Genomic DNA, 16,354 nt, shown 5'->3' with positions numbered 1-16,354 from the left:
ATACCATGCAATAGTAGTACACTGTTGTAGTAGTAATACATTGTAATGTTGTGCTTTACATCCCTAACACTTATTTATCTTATAATTGGAAGTTTGTACCTTTTAACCACCTTCATTCAAACAGTGATTTAATGTTCTTCAATATATATTATAAACTTATTGTGGTGATCATTTGATGCTATATGTAAGTCAAATCATTTTACTGTACACCTTAAATACATACAGTACTATATGTCAATTGCATGTTAATAAAACTGGGAAAAAACACAGATAAGGTGTTAACAAATAAAAATACAATTAAAGACAAAAATAATAAAATAAGAAAATAAACTACTGTTTCTGTATATTGGACAATAGCCAACACAGGACTATGATCACTGAAAAAAATGGAAACAATTGAGGAAAGCCTTTGGATTGTTATAGATTTCTACCTGCAGTTATAGTATATTCTAGAACCTGGAACAGGAAGGATGGGTCTTAGCAAATCATGGCTGTCTCACCGATGAGAGAAGAAAGAGATGGGAATTCAGGAAGTCTAAAAGAGAGGGAAATAGTGAATTATAGTTCCAAAGAGGAGAGAGGTATGCAGAAAAAGAACACTAGAAAACATAATAAGGCCCCCTTGAGACTTAGCTGAATAATAAGATGTATACACATACGGTGAAACTGCATGAGAATAGGCAAAAATTGGCTGGGAGAACTGGGGATCCTTTGCGTTTCTTCCAGCCAGTGTGGAGAGTCCTTGCTGATCACGCTCGAAGTTCAACAGAAATGTCAAAAAGCCACATCTTAGTAGTGGAGCTAGATAATACCCAAAGGCTGCTCCAGTCACATCAAAAAAAATAAAAAGAAATTTCAAAAAAAGAGTAGGAAGAACTGCAAGTAAATTAATTATAATTACCTTCTAGAACAAAGGCCAACTGCTCTTTAAAGGAGGACAATTGGTGACCATCACCACTGTAAAATGCAAACATTCAGCATTCAGTCAAAACTTACTAGACATGCTAAAAAATAGGAAAATGAGACACATAGCCAGGAGAAAAATTAGCCAGTAGAAGCAGAACAAGAAATGACAGAGATGATAGAATGAAAATTAGAAGAAACAGTTATTAAAACGGCTATTACAGTTTCAGTTCAATTGTGTATAGAAAAACAAACATAGTATGGAGAGAAAGGAAACGTTTAAAAAAGAACAAAATGATGACATTTCTAGAGATGAAAAATAGAATAACATGAAAAATTTACTATACGGGATTAACAGATTAGACATTACAGAAGGACACCTAGTAAGACATTAAAAAATATCAGTAAAAACTACCTAAGATCAAACTAAGAGAGGAAGGTAAGAATAGAAAAAAACTGAAATGCATTTCAGTGACCTGTGGGACAACATTAAGCAATCTAAAACTTGTATAATTGAAATCCCAGAAAGGATTGGTAGCAAGTATTTGAACCTATAATAAACAAGTTTTTCAAATTTAAGAAAAATTTTACCAAATAAATGCATGATGAACCCTAAGAAGGAAAAATACACAGGAAAATACAGTAAGACTAAGCAAGAAGACATATGTCAACAATGCCAGGAATAAAAAAGGGGACATAAATTTAAATTCTACTGATATCAAAAGACAATAAGTGAATACTGTGACCAGCTTTAAGCCAATGTATTAAAATACAATGTATGATTCCACAAAGAAATCTCTTAATTCAGATGGATTCACCGATGAATTCTAGCACAGATTTAAGGAAAAATAATACCAATTTTATGCAAACTCTTCTAGAAAATTACAGGAGAGTGGAACATTCCTTAATTCACTTTATTAGACATTATTATCCTGATTGAAAATATTACAAGAAAAGTACAAAGATTCCTCATAAATTGAGATACAAAAATCCTGAACAAACATTAGCAAATCTAATCCAGTAAATCTTTAAAAAGGGAATATGTTATAACCATACGGGGCTTTTCCAGGAATGCAGTTATCTTTTTAATATCAATCTTTAAAATTCATCAAATCAACAAAATAAAGGAGAAGAATCATTAGATCATTTCCCTAGATACAAAAAAAAAATTGACAAAATTGAACCTGCATTTATGATATAAAATCTCAGTAAACTAGTGATAGAAGAAAATAGTCTCAATCTTATAAAAAGTATCTTTAAAATGTTAGCTATACCTAACGTCATACTGAGTGAAAGATTTTTCTCCCTAACATTAGGAACAAGGGAAGGATCTCCACACTCATCATCCCTAACCAACATTGTACTGAAGTGAAATAAAGCAAAATAAGGAAATAAAGACACACAATATGAAAGTAAGAAGGAAAATTGCTTTAATTAGCAAATGCCATAATGATGTACGTAGACACTCCTAATGAAGCTCTAAAAATCTACGAGAATTAACAATATAACAAGATTGCATAAAACAAGATCGATATAAAAATCAATTGTCTTATGTACTAGTAATGAACAAAGGGTAATTAATTTTAAAATATTTATAATTACATCTAAAACCATGAAATACTTAGAATTTAACAAATTGCAAGACCTGCTCACTGAAATTATAAAACATTGCTGAGAAATTAAAGAAGACCGTGATGGAGAGTGATACCATGTTCATGGATTAGGATACTCAATATTAAAAGTTACCAGTTTGCCCCAAATTGATCTATAGATTATATAAAATCCTATTCAAAATTCCAGTCAGCTTTATTTTTGAGGAAAATTGACCCAATTTCCTAATTTCCTAACTTTTGAACCTAATTCAAAAGTTATAGGGAAATATAAAGGACCTTGAATAGCCAAAACAAGTTGATAAAGGAACAAAACTGGAATCCATAGGTTCCAAGATTTCCAACAACTTTATAGTAATCAAGACAATGGTATTTGTGAAAGGATACACATATAGATCAATGGAACAAAATAAGTGTTTCAAAAGTAGACCGTGCATATATGGTCATTTGATTTCACACATAATAATTTAGACAAAATAATTCAGTGGCCAAAGGAGAATTTTCTCAATAAATGGTGGTGGACCAATTGGAAATACCTATAAATAAAAAATATCAACACTTACCTCAAAATATACATAAAAATTAAACTCAAAATGGATCACAGATGTAAAAATAAAAGCTAAAATTCTAAAACTTTTAGGATAAAAATATATTTTTTACATTAGAAATATTTTTATAGTTAGTTCAAAAAGTATCAATCATGACATAAAAATATACAATAAATTTCATTGAATGCAAAAAATGCTCTTCAATTGCATTTAAAAATGAGTATGCAAGCCAGAAACTGAGAAAAAAACATTTGCAATATATGAGTATATCACCAGAGATTGCAGCATGTTGCCAGCAGACACTCCCCCTTGCTGGTTTTGGTGAAGCAAATTTCTTATTGGGGAGGCCCGCAGGCAATAAATGGAAGGGAGCCTCTGGCTAACAGCTATCTGTATCTGAGGTATCTGAGGCCATCAGTCTAACAACTCCAAAGGAACTAAATCCTGCCAACAACCACATTAACTGAAAATGAAAGTGAACCCTTCCCAAGTTAACCTTCAGATAAGACCTCAGCTAAGACCCCTCTTCCCTGGCTTATTAGCCACCCTGAATGAGAGGTTATTCACATAAGCCATGCCGAGAATTCTGCACCATAGAAAATATGACATAATAAATGTATGTTGTTTTCGGACACTGAACTATTGGTAATTTGTTATGTAATAATATACATATGCATTCACCAATAAAAAGGAACAATCTAATGATGTACGTAGTATATTCATTTTCTATTGGTGCAGAACAAATGACCACAAACTTAGCAGCTTCAAACAATGCCCACCTATTAATTCACAATTCTGTCCATCAGATGTCTGGGCATGGATAGCTGGGTTCTCCTCTCAGGTTTCACCAGCTTGAATTCAAAGTGTCGGCCACAGCTGTGATCTCATGAGGATCGGGGAAACTTCTTAGTTCATGTAGCTGCTGACAGAATTCAGTTCTTTATGGTCATAAGACTGAGGCTGGAACTTTATTGCTGGCTGTCAACACAGGGTTGTGCTCAGCTCCTAGAGGCTGGTTGGTGTTCCCTGCCTTGAGGTCTTCTTTATCATATAGAGATGTTCTCTCTAAAAGCCAATGGCAAAGTTTCTCTCATGCTTCAAATATCTCTAACGTTTTCTAAAGGCTCATTTGCTTAGGTCAGTTACATCAAGGAAAATATTCATATTTAAGGTAAACTCATTAGAGGCTTTAACTACATTTGAAAAATTTCTTCACAACATCAGCTAGATTACTGTTTGAGTAACTGGGAGAAGGTGTGCATACCAGGAGGCAAGAATCTTAGGGACCATCTTAGAATCCTGTGCACCATATGAACAGTAGGAATACATTTCAGAAACAACACTGAGTGAAATCACCCAGACTTAAATAGGATACATATATGATCCCACTTTTTTGAATCTCTAGGAAAGATAACTATGCTCAGTGCTAATAAAAAGTAGATTAATAGTTGCCTGGGTTGGGGTTGGGGTGGAAAATTGTTTGAAAGGAGGCACAAGGGACTTTTCGGGGGTAAGGGAATTCTTATGTACCTTTATGTCGATACTGGTTAAACCGGTCTATAAATTTGTCAGAACTCCTCAAACTATATACTTAAAATGTGTACATTATATTCTCTATAAAGTGTACCCCAATAAATGTCATTAAAATTATACAGAATCAGCCAGCTACGTGATCTTTGTTTCACTGTTATATAAGGACATCTGATGGGTCAAATATAATCTCACCCAGAAACCAAGCTGCAAAGGAGTCTAGCAAATTCAATTTTAGCTTTAGGTTCCATTGTTCATGGTAAAGGATTGGACATTGGAAAGTAGATGGTACATATGTTGAACTAAGCCAGGTCCTTTAGTTCAAAGTATAAATATTTCTTCTCATTCTTTTGGTATATTTAGAACTAATGAATCAAACACACACACACATACACACACTTGAGTATACACATACGAGTATATGTACACACTCCCCATGAAAAAGCACTATGATTAATAATGAGAAACAATGTATGTCATGATAGCTGCCCATCATAAATAGTTCTTCATGTCAATATATAGAGTTTATTATTATTCCACAAGTTAAGAGAGAGCAGGCCTGGTTTTCAGAACTTCACTAATCGGAGATATCACTTCTGTGGATAAATGCCACCAAAGAGATTGTCACTTCTTATTTTAAACCTGCGTTCCAGTTTTGATACTTAGGAATGGAACCTATTCTAGGATAATATGATTCTTAATGGGGAAAAAAAGAAACAACTGAGTTCTACATAGATCCTGCAGAAATCTTTAAAATACAGTAATTTTTCCCTTTGATTTTTGGATCAGCTAAATGTATAGGGCAGGGCTTTCTTCAATAATCTCTATTTGAACAACAGGGGTGGAGTGGGCAGAGCATGAATCAACTATTCCCAATGCCAAATCATCCTCTGGGTTTAAAAGAAGGGTGTTTTCTCTTCCAGTCACAAGCATGTGTACTTACTTATCAAAAATAAAATATAAAAATTAATGAAAAATTTCAGGACATCTGGGAAAGATTTTCAGATGATGAGCTGCAGGAACATATCACTTGAGAACCATGGACACAATTATATAAATAGGACAAAGAGCGAGATTTAAGCAAATTGCCAATGTTCACTGATTACGCTTCTGCAGTATGCATCACACCCAGAGACAAATAAAACTTATTTAAAACAGCAGTATTTGAGGAAGGTTGCTTATTTGATTTTTGCCAAACCTAGGCATACATATAGTTAACTGAATTTACCTACTGATGCCCATAGAAATTACCTATTTACCTCTAAGACATCTTTCATGGGTTCTTTAAACATAGGCTTCGGGAAAAACTAACAAATACATAAATAGAAATGACTAGACACCATATGTCGTATCTTGCTATGGGTGAAGATGGAGTGATTTCAATAGAGTAGTTTTGGCCATATACAAGTCTCATCAGACTTTGAAAGTGATGTCTTTCCCTTTTCCTTGGAAGGGCAAATGTATCAGATTGTGTTGAATTTCAAGAAAAACCAACAGTGAGCTGAACAAGGAAGGGGTTTATTAATCTCATGCAACAACCCCATGGATAGGAAGGTAGGATGAGTCTTGTGATTCAGTGTCATCCAGGATCCAGATTTCCTCTGTATTCCTACTGAAATCAAGCCTACAATGTGGATTTAATCCTCATGATTGCAAGATGGTTGTTTCTCCGGGCATCCATCTGGGAGGAAGGCAAGGGGAATAAAGGACAATCCCAGCGAGTTTCTCTCTCTTATGAAGCTTTCCAGGTAGTCCCCAACCAGATTCTTCAACTAATTTTAGCATAGGCCAGAATTCAGTCACATGACTGCCTCCATCTGCACTGGAGGCTGCCAAAGCAACGTTTTTATAGCTGGACGCAGTTTTACTCAACTGGAATGGCTGGTAAGTAAGAAAGGTGAAGAGGATATTGTGTAGGCACTGGGTAGTGCCTGTCACTGCTGGTAACTATCACAGACAAGATCTGCTGTCTTGATACTCCCTTCTCCCATCTAACATTCAAATCACACACACACACACACACACAGACACACACACTTCATTTTGTTCATATTCACCTCCTATGAATTTACTCAGTAGATCCTTTCCCTGAAAAGATAAGCATATTGTTCAAAGAACATAAGAATATGTGTTATTCACCCAGGTTTCTATGTCTCTAAATCAAGTAATGAGATGTTTTGAGGTTCAAGTTATTGCTTAATCAAAACTGAAATAAAAAGACTTCCTGCTAGTTAATAAAAAGTCTTAACTAATCTTGCAGCATTTTTCCAGAGTTAATCAAAGATTAATAGTCATTTCAATTGAGTCAAGAAACATTTCTTGAACATCAACAATGTGCCAGGTCCTATGTTAAAGTTACCAAGAAGAAAAAGACAAAGTATCTCCCACTGGGGAACTCACTATCTGATACAAAAAATAGGCATGTGAACACGAAACTACCATAGAGGAAGGTGTGAGTACAAATTAGAGGACAGCACAGTGGAGGACTGTTTCTCTATTGGGGGAGGGGTGCAGGAAAGACTCCTTCAAGATGTGATGTCCAAGATATCCAAGCTGGAAGTGTCAATGTCAGGGTCAGTTCTCATGTTTGTTGACGTTCAGTCTAATGTATTTCCCACAATCTAAAAACGGAAATTAAAAAGTGGCAACGAGAAACGTACCTTCGATAATATTTTTAAATCTACCTATGAATAAATATACAACCCAAAGTGTTGGTCTGAATTTTAATGAAATATTTAGACTACTGCTTTGGCTCACCCCAAATGCATTATGTTTTTTTCACAGTTTGTTACAAGTTTCCTAAATATGGAACATCTCACAATATGCTTGTGCCTGCTGAAAAACAAATAGCAAAGTAACTAATAACCCAGGAAACTGTTGTCCACAAAATGTGTTATTTTCATGAGCTTGAGTAATACTTAAATTCCTGTTTGTTTCATGTATTAAATATTTGAGAATAAGAGAGTAAATATTTTTAATTGACTCTACCATACAATAATGATATAAACTGTAAGTATGTTGTAACATGTAACATTGTAGTTGGACCTCTTGATGATTAAGTTACACATTCTTGAAGATATATACATATATACGATATATACACCCACATACTCATTTTAGATTTTTTGGGGGGTGGAATTTCATGGTAGTCCTTAATGATTGTGAACAAGGACACATTTCCCTTTATCCCAACAACTCCCCATTTTCATCATCATCTTTCTATTTAAGACACATTTCTGAAAATCAATCCTGTCTGCCTAGAAAACATTAACAATTAAAAAATATATCAAAGTGCTTTCAAATATTCTATATCTTTAATTCTCACAACATTCCTGAAAGGTTGCATGAGCCATTTTCATGAGTTTTATGAACTTCGGAGGCTTGTCTAAAGTTATATAGCTACTAAGAGACAACAACAACCCTGGTTTTTAAACTCTCAACTCAGTGCTGTATCTAACACTTCCCACAACTCCCAACTAGGTCTTCTGGAGGTATACTCTTGCTTCACAATTACACTATATTTTTGATTACTGACACAGGTATTTTCTCTATTATCTCACCTAAATACTAAGCATTTTTGCTAGGTATCCTTTTAAGTACCTTGCATTTCAATCTCTCACTCTTTAAGTCTTCCTTCAACCAGGCTCCTTGAAAGTTCCTAGTATTTTAAATATAATAATTCTTTTAATAATACAGGAATTTTTGTTGAGCATCTATTTATGTTCCCAACATACTACTAAGAATAAGACAGATAAAATAAGCGTCAGTTTGTCTTCTAGAGAATGACAGTTTATTTCACTAATATAAGCATCATAATGGTTAGAACTAACCATTGTATCCTAAATGCCTAGAACAGTGCCTGGCACTTAATATATTTTAGTAAGTATATACAGTCATACAAGTAAAGTTTTAAGACTAGAAAGTAGATGATGGGTGCAACTGTGAAGGAACAAATGTAGACAATAAGATATATGTAGAGTATAAAATGGAAAAAAAAAACACAGTAAAATTCTAAGCCAATATACCCAAAGAGCATGCAGAGATCAGGGACATTCTGGGATAATTAATAATTCCTGGCAGGCTTTTGTAGCCAAAATGGAGAGAAGCCAAACCACTTTTGGTCTTGTGTATATCAAGAATCTTATCTTAACATCAACTTTGAGCTGTTTACAAATTTTAGAACATTTTCCACAAACAATAGTATGTGCTTACAGGCATGAGAACAACAACTCAGCCCATCCACTTGTAAACATGAATGTAACATCTTCTGAAGCAGAGGGGCTAGAAGAGAATGAGGCTCTGAAAAAAGGCAGAAGAACTTGCACAGTCAACTGAAAAGAAAGCAGATTAGAAATAACAGAACTATTCCTTTAACTGAAATTTGTGCAGGCTTCTGGGTTTGGGTAAATTGGAAATTACACTAAATCGCATTGTATATAATTAAAGTGACATTTGGTTTGAATACATACTGCGGATTTTATAAAAACTATTCATTGCTTTCATCTCTTACTATGGGCTGAATCATTCTCTACCAATTCTTTGTGGTCATCAAATCGTCGTCTCTATGTGGCTTTTCAGATATTGATGCTTAGTGCATACACACCTTGCTTGACTATTATGAGTGGGCATCCCCTCATAATCATAAGCAGGCTGATGCTACGACAGCTATAGCTTTAGCTAAAATTTACTGAATACATTCTCCATGATAGGCAGGTAAATAAACTGAGGCACAGAGGATTTCACAAGGTCCAATCACCAGTTTTGGAACAGATTCTGAGCTCAGAATGTCTGGCTCTAGAGCTGGTACTCCAACCCCCTAAAAAGGGCATGTGTCTGTCTGTATCTGTTGCTTATGATACAAGTATAGCAAGTTCAGCTTCTGCAAATGTAGTTTACCTTCTTGGTGGACTTTTCATGACATGGGTTTAACTCTAGAATGATGTCGCCTGGCCATCCAATATGGATTGTTTTGTATCTTATAATGTCATCAGGTTTTGTATGCCTAGGAAATATATGTGGTTGGTGCAAAAGTAATTGCGGTTTTTGCAATTATTTTTAACTTTTTCAACCACAATTACTTTTCCACCAACGTAATAATTTTAATACTAGCCTGAAATCATCAAGAAGGCAAAACTAAGAGAGGGGAAAAGTTCATATGATTATTTCAAAATTCCATCTTTGAAGGAGATATGATGGCAGGTGATTAATAAAACAATCTAGTTAGCTTAATTTTCTAATCTTCCAGGAAAATTTTAGAGAAGTGAGAACCTAACAATAGTCACTCACACAAAGTAGGCATGACCTTGTCAAATTACAAACACCGCTGATTAGGGATGATTCAGCTCTAGTGGTTCCCTATGGAAGAGAAAACGCCAATGAAATAGAAATTAAAAAGGCATAAGGAACGTGTATTGGAGTAACGAGAGAGAGGGTTTTCGGAAGTCCTCAACCAAGATGTTCTCCAGGTCTGACCCTCGCTGACAATGGCTCCAGACATTGCTGTGCAACAGAGTCATCTCATTAAAACATAGATTTCTGGGCCCCACCCCCAGATTTTATGATTCAGTGGCTCTGAGGTGGGCCCACGAATATGCGTTGCTAACAACTTCCCAGGTGATGCTGAACCTGCTAGTATCCATTCACTTTGAGAACCATTATTCTATAGTAATTGTTCTCTATAGAGTCTATACAATCACCAGGAGTATTCTTTAAGATATCGACATTGTAAAATTATGCCTTTACAATTAGGATCCAAGGATATTCTAGGAAAAATGGCCAGACTGACTAATTCCTGAGTCATAACAGAAAAAAAAGAACATTTACCAAAAAGTATATCAGCTTTAGGAGCCGCCAACAACCTGCCCACTGAGGGCTGCTCCACCAAAATTAAACAAAAAAGATGCTAACCAGACCAGAGAAGATGCTCACCCTCGGCTCACACTGTCATCACTAAAACAGTCAGAGAGAACACCACTTCCATATTGATGGTATTGTAGGTAGACCTACATATTAGTGAAAATTAGATAAAAATTTTGACTCTATCCTCTATGAAATGGTGAGTCTGGGACATTGAAAAACTGAAACATGACCTATGAGGTCTGAATTTTAGGTAATAAAATATATATCAATCAGGACTCCTCCTCCCTCCCCCCACCCCCTGTTGAAAATGAAACTCAATTTCAATTCAGACCAGCCTCAGCCAAATGGAAAGCATATTGTCTCATTACCAGGAGTAAGTTGGAAAATTTATCCATGGTATCTACATGCTCAAACAATATTTTGAAATTTTGCCAACTTTCCTTGTTGCTCCTGAGATTGGCCGTCATTTGTCAGAATTTAGTCTAATGTCCAACCATGAATCCATGTCTGTGGCCTCAGGTGTAGGGTTGGGTTGGCCAGACACCCCGAAACAGTCACCTTGGAAAACGAGTAGCCTTATTGAAAGTCCCAATTCTCATCTAGTTTACCCCAATGTTCCACAGAAATATTATCATTTTTTCATATGCCCGGACATGAGAAAGTTTGGGAAACATTGCTTTAGAAGATAAAGTAACACAGGATGGGATATAGGCCAATTATTGCTACAATGATCCTAGCGAACAGAACCTCCACGTGTCTTAAAGTCAAAACTGAGTGTATAAAACCAACATCCCTAACTTTTATGCTGTTACCTGAGTTAGGTAGATAATAAATCTCTTATAGAAGTGGCGTCTACACTCTCAGAAGGGGGAGGAGAGAGCAGAAAGTGGATAGAGAGGCCTGAGATAAGACCTGAGGCGCCTGCGCCGATGCCCACCCCCTCACCCTGCCATCCCTACTGCAATCAGTGTGATTTGGGCTCTGTTTCTTTCTATTTTGCATGTAATCCTTGCTTGAGTTTGGGGTTCATTGGCTGAAAGAGGCTTGCAAAATGCCACCTTCACAATAGGCTTAGACAGAGGCTCCTCCATTGTGGTTATGCCAGCTTTCATTATAGTAACTCAGAAATATTCTTTCCTTGAAAAACCCAAGCTCAAGATAATATGAACTCTATACCTTATAGCCCCCTACTATGAGTGGTGCAGGGAATAAACTCTCTGGGACTGAATTTTTGATTTAGTTACAGTGCAATAGCTTACTTAGTTTGAAGGACATGGACTTAACTAAAGCTCAGAAATCAGCTCGTCGTCTTCCCCTTGCTCAGGAGCCCGAGCAGGGCATGGCATGGTTTGGGACAATTCTGGCAGTAGTCCAGTGAGAAAATATTGCATGCCAGGTTCACGCTCAATTATCTACAGTTTGAAAAGAAATGTTCTCTGAATTAAAAAAAAATAATAAGGAAAAGAAAAACTCATACAAAGATAACCAACACAGCTTTTAGGAGAACTTCTAGGTTTTAAGCACTTCATTGTGGAATCACACAAAGATGATTTTAAAAGCCAAGTTTTGAAGTGAGATGTACAGTTCTGGGTCTTCAACAAATTCTGACAAGATTTCACACACTGTCAGAGAGGTTCTTTTCTCTTGCCTGGCTTCCCTGTGGTGGGAGTGGGGACTGAGCCAATGCCCCAACCTCCTTACACTCAGGGAGCCACTTTGACCCAATTCCAGAAGCCCAAGGGCTGTCCTTAATTAGCATTGTAATTTATATTGCACAATTATGCAAATTGGGTACATAAACAAAATTATCCATTCAGTTTGGCTTTGCTACATGAGAAATGCAAAGAGAGTAAAAGATAAAGAAAACAATACATTTGTTTTAATGTAATGCACCAGTTCTTACTTTATCCATTCTTTTGTTTTCCTCTCTCACCTTGCACTTGGGTTTTTAAAAAATTTTCCTTTCTCCTATTTTATTTTTTCTTCTTTTTATGCTGTGTTTCCTTCCTTTATCTATGTTTAAGTCTTTTCCTTGAAAAATTTTCCATCTCATTACTTCTGCTGCAGTGATTCCTAACTCTTCAGGCCATGTCTTTGTTTTCTGATAGCACTGCTATCTCAACTGTCTAGAGTTTCCTTTTTCATCTTGCTCCCAGATTCTCTCCTTTCTCCTGGTGTCCCTTACCATTTTACTCCATTTGCCTGTTAGATTGACTTGCTTTTATACCTCTGTGTTGCCAACATGCTTAGGATCCAATCACTTTTGCTAAGAAAACTGAAAATAAGCATGGCAAATAACGGAGCTTGGAAGATAGGAAATTTAAGATACAAAGCCCAGTGAAATGGAACTGGAAGCCAGTGCCCACAAGCAATAGACAGTATTCAAGTTGATATCAACCACCTGGTAATCCATCAACAAATCAGCATAACCAAGATACTTTTCCTAACTGGGTGATGAGTCAAATTGAGCCAGCCCCTTTAAAAAGCCTTAACATTGTACAGAAGACCAGAAAATCTAAAATACCTAAAACTAGTGGAAAATATAACCTTCTAGATAAAGCTGGCTATGCAAGGACACTGGCTACTGTGCCTGACAATATATGGAGACTAACGGTTAAAGGGATTTATAAGAGAGGGGCTTGAACAGAATTGTGACGAGAACAGAATTGTTCATTGCTTTATCTGCCCAGAACCACAGCTCCCATGGGGACATATGCCTCCTCCTGTTACAGCCCTCTGGCTGTAGCAACAGCAGCCAAATTAAAATATAACCCAAGGGATACTAGACCCAACTTGGGCAAATCATAGCACCCTCCCTCTGGCTATAACTTGTTTCCACTTTGAATAACAATCAAATGCTTTCCCTTCCAGAACAGACTTTTAGTCCCTGTCTCCCTCTCTGACTCCCACTTCATCTCCTACATTTCTCCCATTCACTTACTAAGTTCTAGTCACCCTGGCTTCCTAATATTCTCAGGTCATTGCTTTTGTTTCTTTCATCCTCTCCTCCTGGAGTGATCTTGATTTTTCGATGGATGGTTTCGTCTTGTCATTCGAGTCTCTACTCAAATGTCATCTCTGAGAAATATGCTCTTATATCTCTACCTAATGTTGACCTCCATTCCATCACTTGCTGTATATATAACCTTGCTTTAAGTTAGTGTCATTGAATATTGGCTATGTATATATTTTGTACATGTATTTACTTCTCAGATACTTATATTTTTATCTTATTTGTTGCCTATCTTTTCCCATTAAAATGTCAGATCTTGTCTATCTGATTCACCTCTGTATTCCCAGTAGTCAGGATGGTGTGAGACACATAGGGCATTCCAAGTTAATTTTGATTTAAGTGAATGAATTAATATTTGTTATAGAATGGGCAATGGCCTAAACCTGGCCAAAGGTTTCCATTCCCATGATTTGTGGGCTTTGTGATCAAAAGCAAGTCAAGTTCATGTTTTGGAGCATCATTGAGTGCTAGAACTAGGAGATACAAAGCTCACACAAACGGGTTTCCACCAAGTGAACCAAAGTGAGTACGCCAGTAGGGGGAAGGGGTAAATGGTGGGAGAGGGAACAAGCAAGGGGTAGTAAGAAGGGTTGAGGAGTATAGTGAATGAAAACCAAGAGCTTGGAAAGTGTTTATTGCACGGTTTCTGATGTTCCTGAGGCCCAGCTACATTCCTGTCTTTGGTTTCTATGAAAATCCTCAGGTTCCTTTCTATGATTTGTGCTTTTCCTTTAACTGTAAATTGGATTTCAATCCTCTGCAATCAATAAAAATAACATATAATAATGTTATAACATTGAGCATAAGAACTTAAAATTGGGTCCAAAATTAGGGTTTGAATCACGATGCTGCTATTTATTACCTGTATCATTGAGGACCGATTTCTTAATCTCCAAATTTTAGTTCCCTTATCTAAACATGAAGGGCAATAATAGAATCTACCTGAAAGGGGCACTGGAATGATTCAGTGTAATTATACATATAAATTTCTTAGGCAAATTGCGTGATATATGAGTACATTCCTAATTAGGGAAGGAACTACAGCCCGGCTCCAGGATGAAAGTCTGCTTTCAAATGGTATTTCAACCCACCCTCATTGATGTATCTTACTTCCTGCAGTATATCTTGCATTCTAGTTTTTTTTTAGAATATTTTCTAAATTCTTTCTTTGATTAAATAAACTTAGAATTGGACTTCTTTACTTTCCTCTATGAACAATTATGCTCATGTCATCTTTGATAGATCAGCTTCTGCTAGACGTCTGCTAGACATTTGTGAATTACCAAAATATGTGGTGCTAAGAAATGGGAAAATTGATGATCTAGATTGATTCTCTTCAAGTGTAGGGTGCTAAGTGCTAGGTATCCAGTCTATGAAGAGAAACCTAAGTTTACAGGATGAAATCCTGGAAGACAAACAACAGAAGCTTGCCTCTCCCAAGGCTCTTGGTTATTGCCTATTACAGGATGTGGGTTGTTACAATAAGAAGAATGAAACTGTAAATAAACACGAAAGCTGGAGAGGGGTTTGGACTGGATCAACCTTTTTGAATGAGGCTTGAGATACCACTGTGCTGCTCCCATAGTACAGTCCTGTATCCTAATGTCCAGCCCACAAAGATCCCGTCAGTCAGTTCCACCCTCACCACAGCAATAAACTGGAGGAGCCACAACTGGGTGTGGGCGTGGGGGAGGGTGTGTGTGGGGAAGAGGCTGTTCTAAGACCAGTAAAACTAAAATGCAAGGAGTGATGACAGAGGTAAGCAAGTGTAGCAGACAGTAAAATGCAGATCTCTAGTAAGTTAACTTGTATTTCTTAAAAATGTATCATATTAAAACAATGTATCATATATGCCAAAAGTAAAAGAAATAAAAATAAAAGGAATTTTTAAAAAGATTGTAACATGAAATTAAAAGTATAGAAATGAAAAGTTTCAAAAACTTACACACAATTTAATGGTATCGATTTAAAAATGCTCATGTTTTTGAATATGTTCCCTTATATCAGCGAAAACTGAAATTCAGATTCTATTAAGTAGCAGGACTGGATCTCTAATGGGCTTGTAATTCCCAGGTAATAGGGAGAGATTATGATAGAGTGGGGTTTATGACTAGAAAACTGAGTCATGTTTAACATAGTAGGTTAGAGTAGATTTAAAGAGATTGAACACTGTTTTTCTGATAAATTTTGGGTGTGGATTTGAGAGGAAAACTAGATTATAGACACTATATTTTCTGTTTACATTCAAATTACAGTATGTATGGAATTTTGTGACTTCTAATCCAGGAAAAACCAGGTAAAAATTTAATAAAAATATCTGATTCAAATTTTTACAAAAACATAAAATTATAAGAAATACACTTAAAAAACATTTATGGGCCCTGTAAAAATGCTTGAATACCTGGAGAGGCAGTAGTGCTATATGATAAGGTCAAATACTGTAAATTGTCATTGAAATCATTTACATATGGCTGAGATAAATGAAAGTATTGATGATTATTGGATATTATTTTAATACATATACAAATTATATTTGCTAGTATTTCATCAAGAAAAGTGCAATTACTTTCTTAAACAATATTGCCCTTTATATAATTTTTCATTTCCTATTTGTTGTATTCTTTCTCAGTTATATTCTTTTTTCACTCTTTGCAGAAAATTAGAGATTTTTTCCTTTAAAAATTAAGTTCTGTGATTCATTTGTTGATTTTACATTTCTCCAGTTCAATAAAATGTGTGGTTTCAGTCTCTAAGATTTGTCTCTTTGATTTGTAGTATACTTAAGTTCTTGAGATAAAGGCTTGATTCATATATATATATATGATTCATAGGTATATGAATCATATATATATAAATCATATATATGTATATAATTAAAACCTATGAATTTG

General features: G+C 35.7%; 1 long non-coding RNA gene across 1 annotated transcript in view; it reads right to left on the bottom strand.

Moving 5' to 3' along the window:
* The window catches only part of LOC117013245 (uncharacterized), a 508,384-nt gene that overhangs the window by 94,835 nt on the left and 397,195 nt on the right, over window positions 1-16,354 (bottom strand). The gene's annotated exons all lie outside the window — the stretch shown is intronic.

This window comes from Rhinolophus ferrumequinum, chromosome 2 (assembly GCF_004115265.2).
Source record: "Rhinolophus ferrumequinum isolate MPI-CBG mRhiFer1 chromosome 2, mRhiFer1_v1.p, whole genome shotgun sequence".
Taxonomy (NCBI): Eukaryota; Metazoa; Chordata; class Mammalia; order Chiroptera; family Rhinolophidae; genus Rhinolophus; species Rhinolophus ferrumequinum.
The sequence above is the reverse complement of the archived record's forward strand: the minus strand, read 5'-3'. Positions and strand labels throughout refer to the sequence as shown.